This window comes from Neomonachus schauinslandi, chromosome 2 (assembly GCF_002201575.2).
Source record: "Neomonachus schauinslandi chromosome 2, ASM220157v2, whole genome shotgun sequence".
Taxonomy (NCBI): domain Eukaryota; kingdom Metazoa; phylum Chordata; class Mammalia; order Carnivora; family Phocidae; genus Neomonachus; species Neomonachus schauinslandi.
In genome coordinates this window covers 82,131,811-82,149,390 of record NC_058404.1, presented here as the reverse complement: position 1 = coordinate 82,149,390, position 17,580 = coordinate 82,131,811, and the positions used below count along the sequence as shown (strand labels likewise).

At 39.8% G+C, this 17,580-nt stretch overlaps 1 pseudogene; it reads right to left on the bottom strand.

The window, feature by feature from the left end:
- Positions 1 to 11,527: 11,527 nt before the first annotated feature.
- On the bottom strand, positions 11,528 to 13,116 carry LOC110571205 (annotated as a pseudogene).
- Positions 13,117 to 17,580: the final 4,464 nt, after the last annotated feature.

Here is a 17,580-nt window from a genome sequence, read left to right as displayed (position 1 = left end):
CACAAAAATGCATGGAAGTCAGAAAGAATACAGCCTATGGGAGTTCAGAAGGGTTTAATGGTACTGAGGTTTTAGTAGACAGTATTATGAAATGGGCTGCATGTGTAAGTAGGGCCAGGTGGTGATAAAAGTTTATGCCAAGGAGTTAGGAATAAATTGACAATGTTGGATCATTGAATATACTTGATCAGGGTACTCATAATAGTGGTGGTCAAGCAGTTGGTGACATTGGAAGTGAACCTGAAGTAGAATTTTGGTGGAATAATAAGGTGATACCACAGGCATAAGGAGAGAGAATGTATCTCAGTGCACACACTTGAGAGTATAAGAAAGATTATTGTCTTAATTTTACAATAATTCAACATAATTTCTGTCTTATACCTCCATTCTACAGGGTGACAAAATATTGGTCAGTCACTTAAGGGCTACCTCTTCACTTCAGGATTGTGTATAGGCTTTGCAGGGCTAACAAAGGTACCCAGGCCCCTCTAGGGCACATCCTCAGGCTCTGAAAGGTCTAGCGGTTCTCTCTCTTACCTCCATGCTATCTGGGGATATATAGAGGTCCCTCTGTGCCACAGAGACCAGGGCAACTCTGTGAGCCTATCTCTGGCCTTTTATGCCTGGACAGACGGCAGTGTTTCTTCACTGGAGACTTGTCTTCCTGGGGCTGTACCCTAGAGATGCACACAAGTCTCTTTTGCTCCCAGATTCTATAGACACATCCGAGAGGTTTATCTTTCATGAGAAATAGAGAAACAATCTCTGTTCCAGCTACCATTGCTTCATAATAAATCAACTTAAAATTTAGCAGCTTAAATAACTTCTTATTATCTCATAGAATTTGATAGGTTGAGAATTTAGACAGGGCACAGCAGGTATGCCGGCTCTGCTCTGCGATGTCTCATCCTCAGCTGGGGACACTCAATGCTGTGGGCTGGAATCATCTGAGGATGCATTCACTCACTCGTCTGGAGCCTGGATGGGGAGAGCTTGAAGACAAGGACTAATGACTGGAGCTCTGATTATGACCTCTCTATGTTGCTTGGCTTCCTCAGAGCATGGTGGCCTCAGGGGAGCCATGATTCTTACATGGCAGTTTCTGGCACCAAGAGCCCTTGTTCTAGAAAATAAGGTAGAAGCTGCATTACCTTTTATGGCCCACCCTTAGAAGTCACACTAGTTACTTCTGCCATACTCTCTTGGTTGTAGAAATCAAAAGCCCAAGCAGATTCAAGGCAAGGGGACCTAGACCCCTACCTCTCAATAGGAGGAGCGTGTCAAAGAATTTTGGAGCCACGTTTTAAAACCATCCTACTTGTCTCATAGCTTATCTCTGATGTTCATTTCTCCTTTCAACCTGAGGATTTTGTTTGTCATTAGTCTGAGGCCCAGGGTGGGGTGGGAAATAAAGGATGAGGAATATTTGCTCTGACTCATGAAGTCTTATCTAAAATATTTTATCCACACCATGAGTCCTTTCCATTCATTGAGCTCTTGAGTGTTTTGAAACTCAAAAGCTAGAAAGAGGCAGAAAGAACACTGCCTTTTGTTGTCACATTCCTTCCCTCATATAAAAAATATCTACAGATAAACTTAACTACCTGAAGGGGTGAAGGACCAAAGGGATGAGGGAAATACTGTGTGTGAGGTAGGGAGGAGAGGACCAGTTAATATTATCATATTTTATTCTATATATTTATTTTTTATTCCATATATTTAACATTTAAAAGCTATTCCAGCAAACATGCAACAAAGGAAAGCAAATAAACAAAAATACTATTGCTCTTCTCTGATAATTTTACTACTAATAATTTTGCTGTATATATACAGTTTTTTTCTCTCTTTCTCTCATTATTTTGTTTTTTACAATTAACATTTTTGCATCTTCTTCAATCTAATGGACACAATATCTGGGAATATGCCAGCAATTTTAAGATATAGAACCCCCTATCCTTTAAGGTATATCAAAATCTATAGTGCAATTCCTCCTGCTAACCTCACACCACATACCATCAAATAGTTTACTTTTCATCTTTACCCCACAGATAAGAGATATAAACCTATTTGAGCAAAGTGAGTTACCTGAGGGTAAAAATAATCCTTTGAATTCCCCATGAAATCTCACAGACTGGCTAAGAACTGTATATAGCAGCCTCTTCTTAGGACCTTTCAGTCAAAAGCTTCTCTAGAGAAAGATGATGTTAAGTTAATATTGATCAGTGTAGATGCTGCTAATAGTCATGCAGATGTTCAACTTGAGTTTTGAGCTACCCTATAATATAGTTACTTGGCTCATACTTCTGTGCTTTATGTCCACCCCTATTTCTGAATCAGTCATATCAATTGGAAAGTTTAAATATATTATTCAGTCCCATTCTTTAAAATGGGGTGACAGGGGTGAGGCAAGAAATCAGCTTCCTGGAAGATAGAGAGGTGATTACTGAGGGACAGTTAAGATTCTGTATGAAGGAAGAAGCAACTGATCATATTCACTACAGAGAAAAAGATGGAAATTTTGAAGCCTGTAGCCAAAGGATTGGTATCAATGGCAAGTGCCTGTGAGCCTAATATTAACTGAAGAAGTGGGCAGGCATTGTTTTGAGGACTGAAAGACTAAGTGTGTTGAGAGTGCTACTGATCGGATTCTATATCAAGTCAGAGGCAAGGCAGTCAGTTTAGACAGCAAAGTGGACAAGAAGTTGCCCCCCCAAGCTTGTGGAAATTACCAAGAGGAGGAGTAAACTTCCTCTACAGATCATTAATGTAGACAATACCAGACTCTTGGAAAATGATGCCTGCCAGATCCTATACCAGCAAAGAACAGAAAAGTGTAGTTGGTTTTAAGGATATAAAAGATAGATTGATACTCCTACTTGATGGAAATACACTGATAGCTACATGTCTAAACCTATCAAGACAACCTTGACTTACAAAGTCATTTATAGATAAATGGACAAATGGTCTTTGACAACCTAATGTGAGCTTTTTATATTTAAGGCACTGTTCTCTGCTTCGGAGCTGAAGGGACCTTTGAAATCCCAGGAACTTTTGGCCAGTGTGAAGCACGAGTGTCGGGAGACTAACATTTGGAAACCATTTTTCTTTAAAGTTAGAACAAGTTTGCGTAAAATCCAGCCCAAGTCAACTTCTAAAGACTGAAATTCAAGTTTACAAAGCTTACTTGCAAGCCTGAAACAGCTTATTTATATATATATTTTTCCTTTCTATTTATTTATTTATTTATTTATTTATTTATTTATTTATTTATTTATTTATTTATTTTGATGTAGTGTTCCATGATTCATTGTTTGCGTATAACACCCAGTGCTCCATTCAATATGTGCCCTCCTTAATACCCATCACCAGGCTAACCCAGACCCCCTCTTCTCTAGAACCCTCAGTTTGTTTCTCAGAGTCCATAGTCTCTCATGGTTCATCTCCCCCTCCAATTTCCCCCCCTTCCTTTTTCCCTTCCTACTATCTTTTTTTTTTTTAAACATATAATGTATTATTTGTTTCAGAGGTACAGTTCTGTGATTCGTCAGTCTTGCACAATTCACAGCGCTCACCATAGCACATACCCTCCCCAGTGTCTGTCACCCAGCCACCCCACCCTTCCGAACCCCTACCACTCCAGCAACTCTCAGTTTGTTTCCTGAGATTAAGAACTCCTCATATCAGTGAGATCATATGATACATGTCTTTCTCTGATTGACTTATTTCGCTTAGCATAATACCCTCTAGTTCCATCCACGTCGTTGCAAATGGCAAGATTTTGGGGTTTTTTTTTGATGGCTGCATAATATTCCATTGATTATATATACCACATCTTCTTTATCCATTCATCTGTTGGTGGACATCTTGGCTCTTTCCATAGTTTGGCTATTGTGGACACTGGTGCTATAAACATTGGGGTGCACATACCCCTTTGGATCCCTACATTTGTATCTTTGGGGTAAATACCCAGTAGTGCAATTGCTGGTCATATGGCAGCTCTATTTTCAACTTTTTAAGGAACCTCCATACTGTTTTCCAGAGTGGCTACACCAGCTTGCATTCCCACCAACAGTATAGGAGGGTTCCCCTTTCTCCGCATCCCCGCCAACATCTGTCATTTCCTGACTTGTTAATTTTAGCCATTCTGACTGGTGTGAGGTGGTATCTCATTGAGGTTTTGATTTGGATTTCCCTGATGCCGAGCGATGTTGAGCACTTTTTCATGTGTCTGTTGGCCATTTGGATGTCTTCTTTGGAAAAATGTCTGTTCATGTCTTCTGCCCATTTCTTGATTGGATTATTTGTTCTTTGGGTGTTGAGTTTGATGAGTTCTTTATAGATTTTGGATACTAGCCCTTTTATCTGATATGTCATTTGCAAATATATTCTCCCATTCTGTCGGTTGTCTTTTGGTTTTGTTGACTGTTTCCTTTGCTTTGCAAAAGCTTTTTATGTTGATGAAGTCCCAATAGTTCATTTTTGCCCTTGCTTCCCTTGCCTTTGGCGATGTTTCTAGGAAGAAGTTGCTGTGGCTGAGGTCGAAGAGGTTGCTGCCTGTGTTCTCCTTTAGGATTTTGATGGACTCCTGTATCACATTTAGGTCTTTCATCCATTTTGAGTCTATTTTTGTGTGTGGTGTAAGGAAATGGTCCAGTTCCATTCTTCTGCATGGGGCTGTCCAATTTTCCCAACACCATTTGTTGAAGAGACTGTCTTTTTTCCATTGGATATTTTTTCCTGCTTTGTCCAAGATTAGTTGACCAGAGTTGAGGGTCCATTTCTGGGCTCTCTATTCTGTTCCATTGATCTATGTGTCTGTTTTTGTGCCAGTACCATACTGTCTTGATGATGACAGCTTTGTAATAGAGCTTGAAGTCTGGAATTGTGATGCCGCCAGCTTTTCTTTTCTTTTTCAACATTCCTCTGGCTAATCGGGGTCTTTTCTGGTTCCATACAAATTCTAGGATTATTTGTTCCATTTCTTTGAAAAAAGTTGATGGTATTTTGATAGGGATTGCACTGAATGTGTAGATTGCTCTAGGTAGCATTGACATCTTCACAATATTGGTTCTTCCAGTCCATGAGCATGGAACGTTTTTCCATTTCTTTGTGTCTTCCTCAATTTCTTTCATGAGTATTTTATAGTTTTCTGAGTACAGATTCTTTGTCTTTTTGGTTAGATTTATTCCTATGTATCTTATGGTTTTTGGTTCAATTGTAAATGGAATCAATTCCTTAATTTCTCTTTCCTCTGTCTTGTTGTTAGTGTCTATAAATACAACTGATTTCTGTGCATTGATTTTATATCCTGCCACTTTACCAAATTTCTGTATGAGTTCTAGCAGTTTTGGGGTGGAGTCTTTTGGGTTTTCCACATAAAGTATCATATCATCTGCAAAGAGTGAGAGTTTGACTTCTTTGCCGATTCGGATGCCTTTGATTTCTTTTTGTTGTCTGATTGCTGTGGCTAGGACTTCTAGTACTATGTTGAATAGCTGTGATGATAGTGGACATCCCTGCTGTGTTCCTGACCTTAGGGGGAAAGCTCTCAGTTTTTCCCCATTGAGAACGATATTTGCTGTGGGTTTTTCATAGATGGCTTTTATGATATTGAGGTATATACCCTCTATCCCTATACTCTGAAGAGTTTTGATCAAGAAAGGATGCTGTACTTTCTCAAATGCATTTTCTACATCTATTGAGGGGATCATATGGTTCTTGTTCTTTCTTTTATTAATGTATTGTATCATATTGATTGATTTGCAGATGTTGAACCAAACTTGCAGCCCAGGAATAAATCCCACTTGGTCATGGTGAAAAATCCTTTTAATGTACTGTTGGATCCTATTGGCTAGTATTTTGGTGAGAAATTTTGCATCCATATTCATCAGGGATATTGGTCTATAATTCTCCTTTTTGATGGGGTCTTTGTCTGATTTTGGGATCAAGGTAATGCTGGCCTCATAAAATGAGTTTGGAGGTTTTCCTTCCATTTCTATTTTTTGGAACAGTTTCAGAAGAATAGGTATTAATTCTTCTTTAAATGTTTGGTAGAATTTCCCTGGGAAGCCATCTGGTCCTGGGCTCTTGTTTGTTGGGAGATTTTTGATTACTGCTTCAATTTCCTTAGTGGTTATGGGTCTGTTCAGGTTTTCTATTTCTTCCTGATTCAGTTTTGGTAGTTTATACATCAGCTCCTAGATTCATTGATCTGTTCTAATGTTCTTTTGGTTTCTATTTCATTGATTTCTGCTCTGATCTTTATTATTTCTCTTCTCCTGCTGGGTTTAGGCCTTATTTGTTGTTCTTTCTCCAGCTCCTTTAGGTGTAGGGTTAGGTAGTGTATTTGAGACCTTTCTTGTTTCTTGAGAAAGGCTTGTATTGCTATATACTTTCCTCTTAGGAACGCCTTTGCTGCACCCCAAAGATTTTGAACAGTTGTGTTTTCACTTTCATTTGTTTCCATGAATTTTTTAAATTCTTCTTTAATTTCCTGGTTGACCCATTCGTTCTTCAGTAGGATGCTCTTTAGCCTCCATGTATTCGAGTCTTTTCTGACATTCCTCTTGTGATTGGGTTCTAGTTTCAAAGCATTGTGGTCTGAAAATAGGCAGGGAATGATTCCAATCTTTTGGTACCGGTTGAGACCTGATTTGTGACCTAGGATGTGATCTATTCTGGAGAATGTTCCATGGGCGCTAGAGAAGAATGTGTATTCTGTTGCTTTGGGAGGGAATGTTCTGAATATATCTGTGAAGTCCATTTGGTCCAGTGTGTCATTTAAAGTCTTTATTTCCTTGTTGATCTTTTGCTTATATGATCTGTCCATTTCAGTGAGGAGGGTGTTAAAGTCTCCTACTAGTATTGTATTGTTGTTGATGTGTTTCTTTGATTTTGTTATTAATTGGCTTATATAATTGGCTGCTCCCATGTTCGGGGTATAGGTATTTACAAGTGTTAGATTTTCTTGTTGGATAGACCCTTTAAGTAGGATATAGTGTCCTTCCTCATCTCTTATTACAGTCTTTGGTTTAAAATCTAATTTGTCTGATATTAAGGATTGCCATCCCAGCTTTCTTTTGGTGTCCATTAGCATGGGAAATGGTTTTCCACCCCCTCACTTTCAATCTGGAGGTGTCTTTGGGTCTAAAATGAGTCTCTTGCAGACAGCATATCGATGGGTCTTGTTTTTTTATCCAATCTGATAGCCTGTGTCTTTTGATTGGGGCATTTAGCCCATTTACATTCAGGGTAGCTATTGAAAGATATGAATTTAGTGCCATTGTATTGCCTGTAAGGTGACTGTTACTGTATATTGTCTGTGTTCCTTTCTGGTCTATGTTACTTTTAGGCTCTGTCTTTGCTCAGAGGACCCTTTTCAATAATTCTTGTAGGGCTGGTCTTGTGTTTGCAAATTCCTTTAGTTTTTGTTTGTCCTGGAAGCTTTTTATCTCTCCTTTTATTTTCAATGACAACCTAACTGGATATAGTATTCTTGACTGCATATTTTTCTCATTTAGTGTTCTGAATATATCATGCCAGTCCTTTCTGGCCTGCCAGATCTCTGTGGATAGGTCTGCTGCCAATCTAATGTTTCTACCATTGTAGGTTACAGACCTCTTGTCCCGAGCTGCTTTCAGGATTTTCTCTTTGTCTCTGAGACTCGTAAGTTTTACCATTAGATGTCGGGGTGTTCACCTATTTTTACTGATTTTGAGAGGGATTCTCTGTGCCTCCCAGATTTTGATGCCTGCTTCCTTCCCCAAATTAGGGAAGTTCTCTGCTATAATTTGCTCCAATATACCTTCGGCTCCTGTCTGTCTTTCCTCTTCTTCTTCTGGGATCCCAATTATTCTAATGTTGTTTCGTCTTATGGTATTGCTTATCTCTTGAATTCTGCCCTCGTGATCCAGTAGTTGTTTATCTCTCTTTTTCTCAGCTTCTTTATTTTCCATCATTTGGTCTTCTACATCACTAATTCTCTCTTCTGCCTCATTTATCCTAGCAGTTAGAGCCTCCATTTTTGATCGCACCTCTTTAATAGCCTTTTTGATTTCAAATTGGTTAGATTTTAGTTCTTTTATTTCTCCAGAGAAGGTTTCTCTAATAACTTCCATGTTTTTTTCAAGCCCCGCTAGTATGTTTAAAATCATCATTCTGAACTCTAGGTCCAACATCGTACTAATGTCCATATTGAGTAGGTCCCTGGCTGTCGGTACTGCCTCTTGTTCTTTTTGTTGAGGTGATTTTTTTTCCATCTTGTCATTTTGTCCAGAGGAGAATAGATGAGTGAGAGAACAAAATGCTAACAGGGTAACAACATCCCCAGAAAATATACTCTAAACAAATCAGAAAACACCTGAAACCAGGGGAAAAGAAAGGAAAAGAAAGAAAAAAGAAAAAGAAAAAGAAAAGGAAAAGATTTAAAAAAACCAGAATATGATCAAATATGATCAGGCTGGTGCATAGATCAGTGCAACACACTAGATTTTGGGTTTATTTTGGTCTGTTAGAAGAAACTGCCTCCCAAAATTTTAAAGAAAGAAAAACTCAGGGCGCCTGGGTGGCTCAGTTGGTTAAGCGACTGCCTTTGGCTCAGGTCATGATCCTGGAGTCCCTGGATCGAGTCCCACATCGGGCTCCCTGCTTGGCGGGGAGTCTGCTTCTCCCTCTGACCCTCCCCACTCTCATGTGATCTCTCTCATTCTCTCTCTCTCAAATAAATAAATAAAATCTTTAAAAAAAAAAAAGAAAGAAGAACTTATATATGTACAAAAATAAGGGTAAATACAATGAAGGGATGGAATATGACTGTAAAGATGAAAATTATAAAAGATTTTATAAAAGGAATTGATAAAATAAGAAGTTGGTTGAAAAAAGAAAGAAGAGAAATTTAAAAAAAAGGGGGGGGGAGAGAATGTGATCAGGCAGGAGACTAGAACAAAGCCATACACTAGAGATTTAGGGTATATTTTGGTCATTAGAAGAAACTGTATCCCAAAATTTTAAAGAGAGAACAACTTATATATATACCAAAAATAAGTTTAACTACAATGAAGGGATAGAATATGACTCTTCCAGAATGTGGTCGCTTTTCTGTCCAGAGAGGTGCTGTTATTCTTTTCTTCAATCTCCTGTTGAGTTCCTAGATGTTCAGAATGGTTTGATCCCTATTTAGCTGAATTCCTGGGACCAAACGAAATTTAGGTCTCCTACTCCTTCACCATCTTCTTCTTCCTCCTTATTTATATATTTTTAACATTTGCCTTAAAAAGAAACATTGGTCTATAACTCTAAAATTCTGAAATCAGCAAAATCAAACTTCCACTGCTTCAAAACGTTTCCCTCAACAAGGGCTGGCAGCAGTGCCATGGTGACAGTACAGGAAACAGGGCAGTGGGCTGTAAGACAGGAATCTTGGGCATTAAGGAACTCTTGACCTTGAACAAGTCACTTCACTTCTCTAGGTGAGAAAAAAACTAGCTTATTAGATGGGATGCCTAAGGCACTGAAACATATCAATTGCTATTTTCTTCTGACTTTAAGGTTGAAGAGTCTGAGTACAGTTAAGCCACTTGTCCCCAGTCAAATACTGAGTCAGTAGGCTAGGAATGTCTTGCATACCCCATGACTCCTTAGGCTGGGTCTCTCTCTCTCCCTCTCTCCTCTAGTGCTTTCCAGAATTTGGCAGTAAATCTGGCTGCGTCTAATGAAAGGGCTTCCACTGTCAGCGCCACCCGTAGATAAGCATCTTTGACTCTGGAGCTCCTACCAGGGATCTCTCACATTGTAGTAGGCTTACCCCATGGCATCTCTGAAGCACAGTCTACAAATAAGCACAGGACATAAGGAATAATCCCTTGCAATGAACAAATATCTTCTCAAACCCTGAACATGCTCAGAGGAGCATTATTGGGATTAGTGGATTAAATGCATTAGTCTAAATGATCTCACTCATTTTGCATTGTATAATAAGTGCAAACCTCGGAGTAATGGGAATGTTCCTTTGCAAAGCCAGCTATAGCTTTCTAAAGGAAAGTTTAGAGATAAGAGAATATTCTGCAACATAAAAGACATTTACACCTTTTGGGGTGCCTCTAACACTGTGTAAGAGAGAGTAAGCAAGTGTTTGAGGTACTCAGGTCAGTGATGATAAAGAAAGAAGAAACTGGCTCACAGCCCTATGATTCTCCATTGCAATTTCCTCCAGAACAATTTATGAAAATGGTCCACTTTACCAGGGCCTGGAAAAGCCTATCTTCTGTCTTGAAAAGCCTGTAAAGTTGGATATAGTCATGATCTTAAGTGGTTGCCATCTAGGATTATGACAACCCTCTATTTCATTGGTTGAGTGAACACCCAGCTTACTAGGTTCTCATGAGATACTCAGTCAGGATAGCACTGGCCAAACCCTAGGGATCCTGAGAAGATAGTTTTGGTGTGTCAGACCCTGCCTGCCTCTGGCCTTTCTCTCCCTCCTTTCCACACTTTCAAGGGCCAACTGACCCCCTGACAGGCTCAGTCCTGCCTCCTCAAGAGTAATCTTTTTAACCAAAACAGATCATCACAGTGACCCACTTCACATTGCTCTGGTCCTGGCCTTGCCTTTTCTAGCCAAACAATGGGTTTTGACCTTGAGTATTGGACTTGAAATCTCTTCTTTCTTTCAGCACCTTCTGTCTTGCTCCTGCCGGTCTCTGGGTATGGGCAGAGGCATCAGAGATGCTAAGTTCTGGCCTTTGCTTTGTGTTTATTAGTGGAATTACTTCAAGCAGATTTGTTCTTACAAGTCTTGGTTGCTCACCTATAAAATGGGGATAATCATGAAACCTATCTCAGAGGTCAGTATGAAGACTAAATAAGGTACAGTATGTAGAGCACTTAGCACAGAGTCCATAAAAACTGCTCAATAACTTTAAGCAATTAGTACTAATATCAATAAAATATATACAAAAGTACAGTGATTCTGTTTACATATAAGGGTCTTTTCCCCCAAACTGGATTATAGATTTTTTTAAAGTGAGGGGTTATGTTGGAAAGGGTTTTCCAATCTCCTTCAGAACTAAGCCAAATGTAGTAAGAATGAATAGAGTTCTTGATTGACTTGAAACCAGAGCAAGGTAAAAAATAATACCTTATTACTAGGGCTCAGATTGGAATCTTGTACATGCATGCTGAGAAAATAAAGGATAAGTTGATTTTGGGAAAGCAGGAATTGCAAGCCCACACAATGCAGAATACTGTTACCTACATCCTCTCTCTCTCTCTCTTTTTTTTTAAGAGTGGAATTTAATCTTTATTTACAGGACACTGCAAGAGAGGAGATTCCACATAGAAATAAGAAACCCACTGAGAGGAGGAGCTTCATACAGGTTGTACAGTTTGGAACTGGTCAAGTAGAGTTTCATTGTAAAAAGTGCTACAACAACAAAACACATTTAAAAAGAGTTCTTAGTAGAAAAACAGTAAGACAAACTTCTACCAAACAGGGTACCCAACAAACAACTTTCTGCCTCAGCTGTACAATCTAAAAGTTAAAAGTCCCGGGAGTGCCGTCCTGAACTTGGAATGTATAGCCTTCAGAGGTAGTTTCTGGCACAACATTCTGATCTTCCTCTTCCTCTACAGAGAAATACTTCTCAATCAAGTTTAATGAAGCTTTGTACACAGACTCATTTTCATGGTTTTGTAGGGCTTCAATTTTGTCCAAACCTCCACATTCTTCAATCATTACACTAAGTTTCTCAGTTTCACCTAGTTTCTCAGCAGCCTGAAAGATGTTTGAAATGGCATCCAGAATAACCAGAATAATTTTGGGTCTTTTGCAGTTAAGAGGTAAATCAATGGTTCTATTATGCCACAATGAACGAGGTATACACTCTGTTCAACTGTCCCACCACTTGTATAGTTGGTCACAGCCCACACAGCTTCCTTTTGTGTCTTAAAATCTGCCTTAGAGAGAACATCAACAAGGAATGGGACTAATCCATGATTCACAACTTGCTGTATCTGGTCCTGGCGACCAGCTGTGATGTTTGACATTGTCCACGTAGCTTCTTCTGAATATTAGTTTTGGGGTTCATTAGGAGGCTGGGAAAAACAGCAAGTGCTCCTGCATGTATTACAACCTGAGTCTGTTCATCTGTCCCAGTAACAATATTTCCTATGGCTCTTAGCACAGGAGTCACAATGGGCAATTCAGTAGCTCCTAGAAGCTTCACAAGCTGGAGCACAACTCCTGTTTTCACAACCATTTCAATCTGTTCATTTGGACCATCATTAAGGTAAGAAATGGCCCAGCAGGTATCTGCCAATACTTCTGGATCATCATGATGCAGGAGACGAACTAAGGTAGGAAGAATCTGCTCAACAGCTTCTAATGGGGGTGCAGGATTCTTGTTGTGACAAAGGTTTGAAAGTGTCCAAGTAAGGTTACATAAGTAACCACATGCTAAAGATGACATATCAGGAACTGCAAGGAGAGCCAATAGTGGGTCAACTGCACCATACTTGATAACCAAGTCTCGAAAAACTGAACCATCACTTGCAATGTTTCCTAGAGCACATACAGCTTGTTCACTAATGTGGGCCTGGGAAGATGCCAACAGAGAAATGAATGCTGGGATAGCACCTCCATCTACCACAGCCTTGGTCTGTTCTGACGTCCCAGAAGCAATGTTAGTGAGAGCCCAAGCAGATTCAAACTGAATGGGACTACAATCAGTTCTGCCCAAGAAGGACACAAATTTTGGAATCAAACCAGCCCGGATTATGTTGTCTATGGGGGGCTGTTTCTTCCTAGAAAGCAGTTTCCTAGCAGCTTGAGTAGCCTGGAGCTGGCTTTCCAAATTGTTGCTATTTATGCCTTTGACAATGTCATCAACAGACCAACTTAGTGCCTTGGTTGTTGCGGTTTTCCTGTAGTGGAGAGGTAGCATCATCAGGAAACGAGCTTACGTTTCTCCTTTTCAGCATCTGGTTATCCTTCTTAGCTTTCCTCAGCTCCACATTAACTTCTATTTGGCGCCGCCTCATTTCTGTACTGTCTTTCCCCTTGTTCTTGAATCTGTTAAGGCGGGCAGCTGGTGAATTAGCATTCTCGTTGGTGGACATGGTTATGAGACAAAGGGAGAAAGACAGCCGGTTCAGGCTTCCACAGGAGGCAGTCCGAGGCGTGCAGGCTGCGGGACAGCTGCCCTCAAAACATCCACCATGAATCACCCCAAAGACGGTGTTACCTACATCCTCTCTTGATCCCAGGGCATGCCAACTCGAAGGATAGAGCTAGGTCTTCAGCTGGTCTTCAGTCACTAAACACTCTGTAGGACCCTGCACTGAAATTGCATGCAAGCTGTCAGATAGAACATTCAGAAAGAATTGCTTAGTTTATACACAAAGTATTCTTCAAACTGGTGTAACTAAAACAATCTTGCTCATCATTGTTGACTCCTAATTATTAATTAGACTATCTAGCAATTGTAAGACCCCAACAGGCATAGCTTTTCTCTGTCAGATACTCACAAGAAAACAGCTGTCAGGGTGTAACCCTGATGAGAAAAAAAGGGGGGGGGGATAAAAATGGATATAAAGGCGCAGTGAGAGCAGCACACCTCAACCACCACTAGTTAAAAAACAACTCTTTGGGTGTTTACGTGTATGGAAAGTTTTTTGTTTCAATACAATGTAGTTAATTAACACAGATTTATGAAATCCTTTCTTTCATCAATGAGCTATGGCAGACTTGAAATACACGGATTATATTTCAGAGTACTGAAATTCAAAAGGCAGGAAAAAGTCCCAGGAATAGATTCTCAACAATAATCACAATTTTTACTGGTTTAGAGATTTATCCTGCCATTTTTCTTCGATCGCCTTTAGGCATCCAAGTATGTATTTCCTTCTAGTCTTTTAACTAAAATCATCTTCACAATCTACATCAGTTGTCTTAGAATGTAGCCAGAGAAAGGAAAGGTAAAACTATGATGCGTATACTAAATATTATTGGTAATTTGGGGAGCTTGAATATGTTGTTAGCCTCAAAGATGACCATCATTATTACATTGAAATTTTGCTCATGATATTTAAGGGACAACCCTGTAAATTCTATGGGAAGAAATATTTTGCTTGCTTGTGTTTTATTGCATGGATAAAACAACACTATCTTCACTCATCATGGGCTTTACTGTTAACTATAAAAAGTGAAGACTGGATTTTTTCCCATGCTTTTCTTTATTTCAGCTATTTGTTCCAATATTTCTCAGGTATTTGTATTTATCTCTAACCCCCTTTTATGGTAATTTTACACTGCATTTGTTGCAAGGAACACTGTAGGTTCCAGAATCAGGTAAAAGACTTAACTTCTTTTTAAAAAACAAAAGTTCTTGCACTGAAAATCAAAAGTTGAGCAGGGATTAAATCAGTGCCTGTTTTGGAATATCAGAAATGATTGTCTGAAAGATGAGCTTTGCAAACATAGTTTTTTTAAAGCTGATGTGTTTTGTGGTATCAAAAAGTATTGGATGTAAGCACGTTCAGGCAATGTTTATTGACATGAAGGAAGCAAAGCCTGGGACACTCGGCTTGCTGGTTAGCCAGCTGGTAGGAGATGAAATATGTACTTCCCAGGAGGCTTCCAGATCATCTTGTATGTGTTTCTACATCTGCAATTGTGTTCATCCAAATTGTACTTTCCTTAGAGGCTAGATAGTATTTTTCATGCCACCTTATCTCTATCCTGCCCCATGTTCCCTTCTAACCCAATCCTCTCACTGCAAGATGGCGCTCCAGGTGACCAGGACCAGCTTGGGATACTTAGATGTCATTAAGTTGGTCTGGAAGGAATGCTACTCAATAGAGTAGCATGCCTGGTTCCTAGCCTCATCCCTTACACACTGTTCTTCCTTGGCCATTCCTCCCTCTGATTGGTGTATTAGCCAACATTTCTTCATAGGGAAGGCAAATCGATTAAAAGCCTGTACATACACGGGATTTCCTCTTTTCTCCCCTACCTAAACAATCCAATGTAGCAATTCTGGATATTGTGTTAGCATATTTTCACAAGACCCAACATTCAGGGTGGTGGGAATTTTGAATGGCAAAAAAAAAAAAAAAAAAAACAAACCCAGGGCTGCATATCTAAGCCATGTCCTCTAATCTAGCTATTACATAAAGTTGGTGTTTTCATCTCTTTCAAATATTCAGAATTTAGGCAATTGATATTTGCTCTTTCAAATATTCAGAATTTAGGCAATTGATCAGAACTCAGACAGGGAAAAGGGGTATCTTTTACTGTGCATCCTCAAATCCCAACAATTATGTGAGCAACTATAGTCCAAATTTTCAAATTAGCCCACTCATTTACTTAGCTTAAAGATTTTCTCAAATAATGGAGTATTGAAGTAAATCTCAGGTCGATGTGGCTCAGTCTTCAGTAAGAATCTGAAAAGTCTTTCCTTTTGCTTTCCTACAATTTTTTTTTTTTTTTTTTTAAAGATTTTATTTATTTATTTGACAGAGAGAGACACAGCGAGAGAGGGAACACAAGCAGGGGGAGTGGGAGAGGGAGAAGCAGGCTCCCCACAGAGCAGGGAGCCCGATGCGGGACTCGATCCCAGGACCCTGGGATCATGACCTGAGCTGAAGGCAGTCGCTTAACCAACTGAGCCACCCAGGCGCCCGCTTTCCTACAATTTTTATAGGGGACTTTTTAGTAGCTGTAAAATAGTTGCAGTTTATAACACCTTATGATTATTTTGTCAGAATTAAGTCCTTTAAAACTGTCTCCAATTTTCTACAATATAAAATTTCTCAGAGAACTTCTAGAATTTGAACTATTTATAGATTGCCAACATGTGTCTGCAATTAAATTCTTATAAATGATGGAGTTTACTCAATACTCAGTGAAGTTGGTTTCCGGCGACTATGGTATAAGCAATGGTTTGTGAAGTAAACGTCCTAGAGTCAGAACATGTGGGCCCTTAACACAGGAGCTTAGATATATCACCGAGCTTTTCATCTCACCCGGACCTTGAGAAAAATAACATGTATCTTACCTACCTCATGAGACTGCCACAAAGGCCAGATGATGTGAAAATCTGAGGAAAATAAACTGTTGTGCAATTCTCTTCATTGGACTAGTCCTCCAAGTGCCATTCAATACAGCTGATCCCTCATGGCACTCATCTTCTGGTTTTCCTCTGCCATTTGGACCTCTTCTTTAACATTTCCTGAACTGGCTCAGCTGGTCCTTTTCTCCCAGACCAGACTGGGTTTCCCAGAAAGGAGATACAAGCTTGCAGGCAGATAATTCATTTGGGCAGCGATCCCAGGAAGCGAGATTGAGAGACAGGAGAGGACAATAGATAAAGAAGGAGGACCAATTCAAAAGTGAGTTGTCCACCACTTTGGGAAATTAGTCGGAAATCCTACAGGAACTTTTGAGGAGCCTCATGAAATGTATCTCAGAACTGTCTACTTGGGGACAAGAAGGGGAAGCATTTGTCTATTATCTCTTGATCTCCCATCGGAGGGACTTCCAGAGTACACTTGGAACTGTTGACTTCCTGAGTGAACTTGCGTGAGTACTGAAGGATTCCTGAGAGACTCCTTCGGCAGCACGGCAGAGACACTCCAGTGTGGGCTGATGAGAGGCCTTATCTGTTTATACCCATGGAAGGATTACGGAAGAGCACATGGAACCAGTCCACCATGACAGTGGCCAGAATAAGAGGGAGGTCAAATGGACTAAAGTGGTACAAAAGAGGTGCAAATATACAGACATCTGAATATTGGGGTTCCTGGAATCTATACTCTTTTAATAAGTCTTATTCTTCCTAGGTGATCACATCTATTCTTATGGTAATAATTATCATCTATAAGCTTATTATTCCCACACTTATATCATTCGCTCAGATGACATTTCTGAATTCCGTATTCATTTATTCTGTTCTCTACATAGCATTAACTATAGACTATTTCAAGGCATACACAGTTCCACATGTGTAAAACTAACTCTTCATCTTTCCCTACGAATCTATTCCTTTCCTGGTCTTTAGCAGCTTAGTAAATAGTAGCACCCATTACTTAAACAAATTCATTATTTACCTTTTTCTGTGTAACCAATTACCACAAAATTTAGTGGTTTAGAAAAACAATTTGTTATCTCACAGTTTCTGTTGGTAAGGAGTACAGAAGTGGCTCAACTAGCTGGTTCTGGGTCTGTCATGAAACTGCAGTTAAGATATTGGCTGGGGCTACAGTCATTTGAAGATTCTACTAGACCGGGAAGACTTCCTCCTGAGCTGTTCCCCTCACATGGGTTTTAGCAAGAAGCCTTAATCCCTTGATGGCTGTTGGCAAGAAGCCTCAGTTTCTTGCTACATGGGCCTCTTCATGGGGCTGCTTCCACTAAATCAGGCGATCTGAGAAAAGGCAGAAGCTACAATGTCTTTTACGACCTTGCCTTGGAAGCCACATGCCATCATTTCTGCTTTATTCTACTGATCACACAGACCGACCCTTACAACGTGGGAGGGAATCCCACAAGAGTGTGGATACCAGGAGGTAGGGAAAATCACTGGC